General features: G+C 40.2%; 1 long non-coding RNA gene across 1 annotated transcript; it reads right to left on the bottom strand.

The window, feature by feature from the left end:
* Nucleotides 1-3525: 3525 nt before the first annotated feature.
* On the bottom strand, nucleotides 3526-5034 carry LOC110887385. The gene is made up of 3 exons (XR_002563272.2): nucleotides 4829-5034; nucleotides 4588-4676; nucleotides 3526-4157 (listed from the first exon to the last, which is right to left on the bottom strand). It is a non-coding gene; the product is annotated as an uncharacterized LOC110887385 (long non-coding RNA).
* Nucleotides 5035-5247: the final 213 nt, after the last annotated feature.

Raw genomic sequence — 5247 nt, 5'->3', positions numbered from 1 at the left:
GCTCGGTTTACACAGGTCTTCGAGGTACCCACGGGCTTACCGCCTAAGCGCCCATTTGATCACAAAATTGTGTTAAAAGAAGGTACGGCGCCCATTAGTATCCGTCTGTACCGATACCCAGCGGTTCAAAAAGATGTAATCGAAAAAACGACTCGTGAATTACTAGACTCGGGGATCATACAGAATAGTCAAAGCTCGTTCACGGCCCCGGTCGTTCTCGTGAAAAAGAAAGACGACCAATGGCGAATGTGTATGGATTATAGGCGCCTCAACCAAGCCACAGTGAAAGATAAGTTCCCCATTCATCTCATCGAGGAGTTGCTAGATGAATTGGCGGGAGCTAGTTTTTTTTCGAAGTTGGATCTGCGATCCGGGTACCATCAGGTGAGAATGGTAGTAGAGGACATACCGAAAATAGCATTTCATACTCACGAGGGGCACTATGAATTTCTCGTTATGCCTTTCGGCTTGACCGACACTCCAGCAACGTTTCAGGCCCTCATAAATCATATTTTTAAGCCCATGCTCAGAAAAGGGGTATTAGTTTTTTTTTTGATGACATACTACTCGTCTATAGCCGAAGTGAAGAAGACCACTGTTTACACTTGGAAAAGGTTCTCTCGATCATGCAAGGTAACCAGTTGTTCGTGAAGGAATCAAAGTGTGTGTTTGGGGGCCGAGCAATTGAGTACCTGGGTTATATTATAGCGAGGGAAGGGGTGAGCACGGATCCGAAAAAAATCAAAGCGGTACAACAATGGCCGATACCGAAGACAGACAAACAACTTGGGGGGTTTTTGGGCTTAGCCGGGTACTACCGGCGATTCATACGTTCCTTCGGAATGCTCGCTCGACCACTCACCGACCTGCTAAAAAAGGACGCGTTTAAGTGGGGAACGGAAGCGCAGGATGCTTTTGAAAGACTCAAGACAACGCTTACCTCAGCCCCGGTTCTAACATTACCCGATCCCACCAAGCCGTTTGTGATTGAAACCCATGCATCAGCAAGGGGAATAGGGGCGGTTTTGATGCAAGACCGACACCCGGTTTCTTTTTTATCAAAGGCGTTGTCTCCTTGGCAGAATGCGTTGTCCGTATATGAGAAGGAACTACTAGCCATTATGTTAGCTGTAAAACAGTGGCACTACTACCTCATCACGGGGTCATTTGTTATTCGTACGGACCAAAAAAAGTCTTAAACATTTGCTCACTCAAAAGGTAACCACTCCCCTTCAACATAAATGGCTAGCTAAACTCATGGGGTACGACTACTCCATCGAGTATAAAAAAGGGCGAGAAAACATGGTAGTCGATGTGTTGTCTCGAGTGCAAGGGTCGGAATTATTTGCTACTGCGGTATCACAACTAGAGCCGTTATTGTTCGACCGAATATTTGAGAGTCAAAAAAACGACATTTATTTGCAACAGTTGGTGACTAAGGTCAAAGATGGGGAGGGTCATGTGAAATACAAGTGGAATGGCAAGTGGTTGACTAGAGGTAACCGAATGGTGGTGGGTAACGATACCACTCTACGGGAAGAAATGGTGAAATTGTGCCATGAATCTCCAATAGGAGGGCATTCGGGATTGAGAGCCATGGTACAAATGGTGAAGGGACTGTTCTTTTGGAAGGGGATAAACAAGGTGGTACGAAGGGTGGTGTGTAAATGTGACGTGTGCATGCGAGCGAAGACCGAGAATGTCGCCTCGCCCGGGTTGATGCAGCCCCTACCCGTACCCGAGATGATTTTCTCGGACATATCGATGGATTTTATAGGCGGGTTGCCAAGGGTTAAGAGTATGGATACCGTCCTCGTGGTTGTGGATCGCTTGACGAAATACGGCCATTTTATGTTGTTGGGTCATCCTTATTCAGCCAAGGATGTAGCCCAAAGTTTTTTTTTTTACAACGTGTACAAGCTGCATGGGTGCCCGAGTTCGATAGTGTCTGACCGCGATCTGATTTTTTTGAGTTCTTTTTGGAAAGAATTTTTACATCTGCAAGGGATAGAGGCAAAACTATCCACGGCATACCACCCGCAAACGGATGGCCAAACGGAGGTGGTAAACCGGTGTTTGGAGGGGTATTTACGATGCATGGTTATGGAACGTCCTCACACGTGGGTCAAATGGGTCGCTATGGCCGAATGGTGGTACAATACCACGTTTCATTCTTCTTTGGGTCGTACACCGTTCGAGGCTTTGTATGGGTACCCTACCCCGTTGCACATACCCTACATCCCAAAAGATGCCGTGGATGGTGAAGTTGATGACGTGATGCAGGATCGCGAGGCTGCTATAAAGGTACTAAGGCAATCACTTGTGACCGCCCAAAACAGGATGAAACAACAGGCTGATAAGAAGAGATCGAAAAGGGAATTTGAAACGGGTCAGTGGGTATATCTTAAGCTTCAACCCTACATGCAGAACTCACTAAGGGTGCACAAATATTCAAAACTCACTCCTAAGTATTTCGGCCGTTTTTGATCGTAGAAAGGGTGGGCACGGTTGCGTATAAACTAGATCTCACCGAAGACGCTCATATCCATCTGGATTTTCATGTGTCGCTGCTTAAGGGACCGTGCGGACCGCCGGAAAAAATTGTCCCTCTTCCCGTGGAGGCCCGGTTTAATTTGCATCCACAAGCCGTGTTGGATAGGAAGCTGGTGAAGAAGGGTCATAGGGCGGTCATGAAGGTGCTCGTGCATTGGAGGGGTCAAACCACTCAAGACGCTATGTGGGAATTTCTAGACGAGCTGAAGTTGCGTTTTCCGGATTTCACGGAGCTCACTCTTGAGGACAAAAGTGGCTAAGGAGGGAGTCTTGATGCGTTAAAATCGTATTTTTATTTAGTTTATTTATTTTTTGCAAGGGTTAAGGACTATTATGGTTTTTATTTGTTTTTGTGGGTTGTTTTGGTAACTTTGTAATTGGTTTGATTTAAACCCTAATGCTATCCATCCCTGGAGATCGTCTAGAGAATTTTTTTTCACCCTTCTCCTAGTTTTTCTCCAATCTAACTCTATCAAAGTTTGAGATCCAAAGAGAAACCCTAGTTTTTCTAAGTGTGAATGCGCATGGTGTGGTGTAATGTTTTGTTATTGAGTTTTTGAAGTGTTATTTACTTACTGAACAAAAAAAATCGTGATATATAGTATGATATATTAAAATATATCTATTTTATTATTTTTTAAGATTTCGGATTCGGATAATCCGAATATCCGAAAATCTGTAAAACTAACATCCGAATCCGAACCCGAATTTTCGGATTATCAGATTTTCTTCGGATATTTCGGATTCGGATTTTTTTGAACACCCCTACATGTTATTGACGTCCTTTTAAATCATTTCTGTTGACATGATGTCTTTTGGCTTTCATGGGGAGTAACTAAAAGTTGTAGGCAATTCTTTTGTTTATAAATGTGATCTTGGGTTAGTTTTTATAAAAGTTTGAAAGTGTAATTTTAGCTAATATTCTACTTCTTGTGGCTATATCATATGTTAGGAAAATAAAGAGTACAAAGACACACCAGTATATCAAATGACTATATAAAGAAAAATTCAAAACACTATGAACAATAAATACGTTACAATCAAATATGGATTGAGGCAGTCCACAATAGAAGACATTGTTTCAAACCCTCCTCATCTGTTCTTCTATGAAATCATTTCCATCAAGTGTTTTATAAAAAACAAAGTCTCCAACTGATCCTTGATTTCAGCTCTCAGATGATATAACTATAAATGGCATGTCCCTTCGAAGACACCTGTTGACTAGAGAGTAGTTAGGAACCATCCTGAAAAAGGTTGATCTTCAGACATTGTGTCCAGTGATTTCTTAACATTAGAATTTCTACTTCCTTTTGTGTAGACGAATTTTGAAGACTTTTCCTGTTGCAAAGTTAACTCTATCTCTCCTTCCTATTTGGTAATTCTTTACATTGGCATCTCTATTATAAGTTCATGCATTGTAATTTTTTATTTGAAGGCAACTTTTCATTGCTACCAAGATTTGTCGCTTTTGATCTCTTCATTGATCTTGTTACACAATAAGTTTATTTATCAATACTAGTAGGTGTGTCCCCAATAGTATTTTTAAGGTTTAAGGTAGCAGTTTCTCTTAATTCATCATGCACAGCATCATCAGAAACATAAACCTGAAAAAAAAAAAAAATATATGACCTCCTAAGAAAAGACAAGCAGTATTCCCACTAGCAAAAACATTTGTTGTTAGAGCATATACAACAAAACTCATTCAAACTTAAAGCTGATTAGAGGGTGTTTGGAATAGGTTATTAAACCTGTTTTCTGCTTATTGTGTGTCCATACAGTTATATGCTGTTTTGAGAATTTTCAATATTGCTAATTAAAACAACCTATCTGCTAACTGTGTTTTGTTATGGCAAGTCAACAATAAGGTATTTGTAATTACTAATCCAAACTGCTTATTATATTATTTGTGATTGAAATAACTTGTTTAATTAAAAAAGGCTTCTTTCAAAAAGCATTAGGCAGTTTCAATAAGTAGATCTCAAACACCCCCAATTATAATTAAGTGGTTAGCAATCTGATCATTCTATTAGATACCTTGCAGCGTATCTACTATCAACATGTTCTTTGTAATTACTCCACTCCACCAGCCAAAATCATAAAAAGCATCCACCTTTTCTAACAACCTGAGAGATCAACATGACAATTTAATTTTTCCACTGCGTTCCCATCATAAACCAAATTATAAGTAATCATCTGGACCATCGTAAATACTCACAAATAATGTAAAAAGGAAATAAAATTGATAAGGATACATGACAATTTAATTTTACCATACCTGACAGCCAGAGTGATTTCCCTATGAACAATGAACATGTTATGATCCGACCCATATAGACCGAGAGAGATCAAAATGTTATTCGTGTCCATTGAAACCAGCGACCTATTAAAGAACCTCTAATGCAATCGGCTGGGGATTGAAGAACAAAAACGAAAACTTCTATCAAACTCGATTATGTCAGGCAGCGGCGGTCGTGATATATATTTTTTTGAACGGCGGCCTTGATTAGGTTAAACGTCGTATATATAGCTGAAAACGCAGGGAGTAAACCCTGATCCAAAATTTGCATTATAACCCCTATATATTTTTAGGTCTGAATAATAAAAGAATATCAAAATTTGACATTGGACATTTGAGTCAACAACAACAACAACAATAATAATAATACAAATTGTCCTATTTAAACATTCAATAAC

The sequence above is a fragment of the Helianthus annuus genome, chromosome 11 (assembly GCF_002127325.2).
Source record: "Helianthus annuus cultivar XRQ/B chromosome 11, HanXRQr2.0-SUNRISE, whole genome shotgun sequence".
In the NCBI taxonomy this organism is placed as follows: domain Eukaryota; kingdom Viridiplantae; phylum Streptophyta; class Magnoliopsida; order Asterales; family Asteraceae; genus Helianthus; species Helianthus annuus.
Note: the sequence above shows the minus strand (reverse complement) of the source record. Positions and strands in the feature narration are given on the sequence as shown.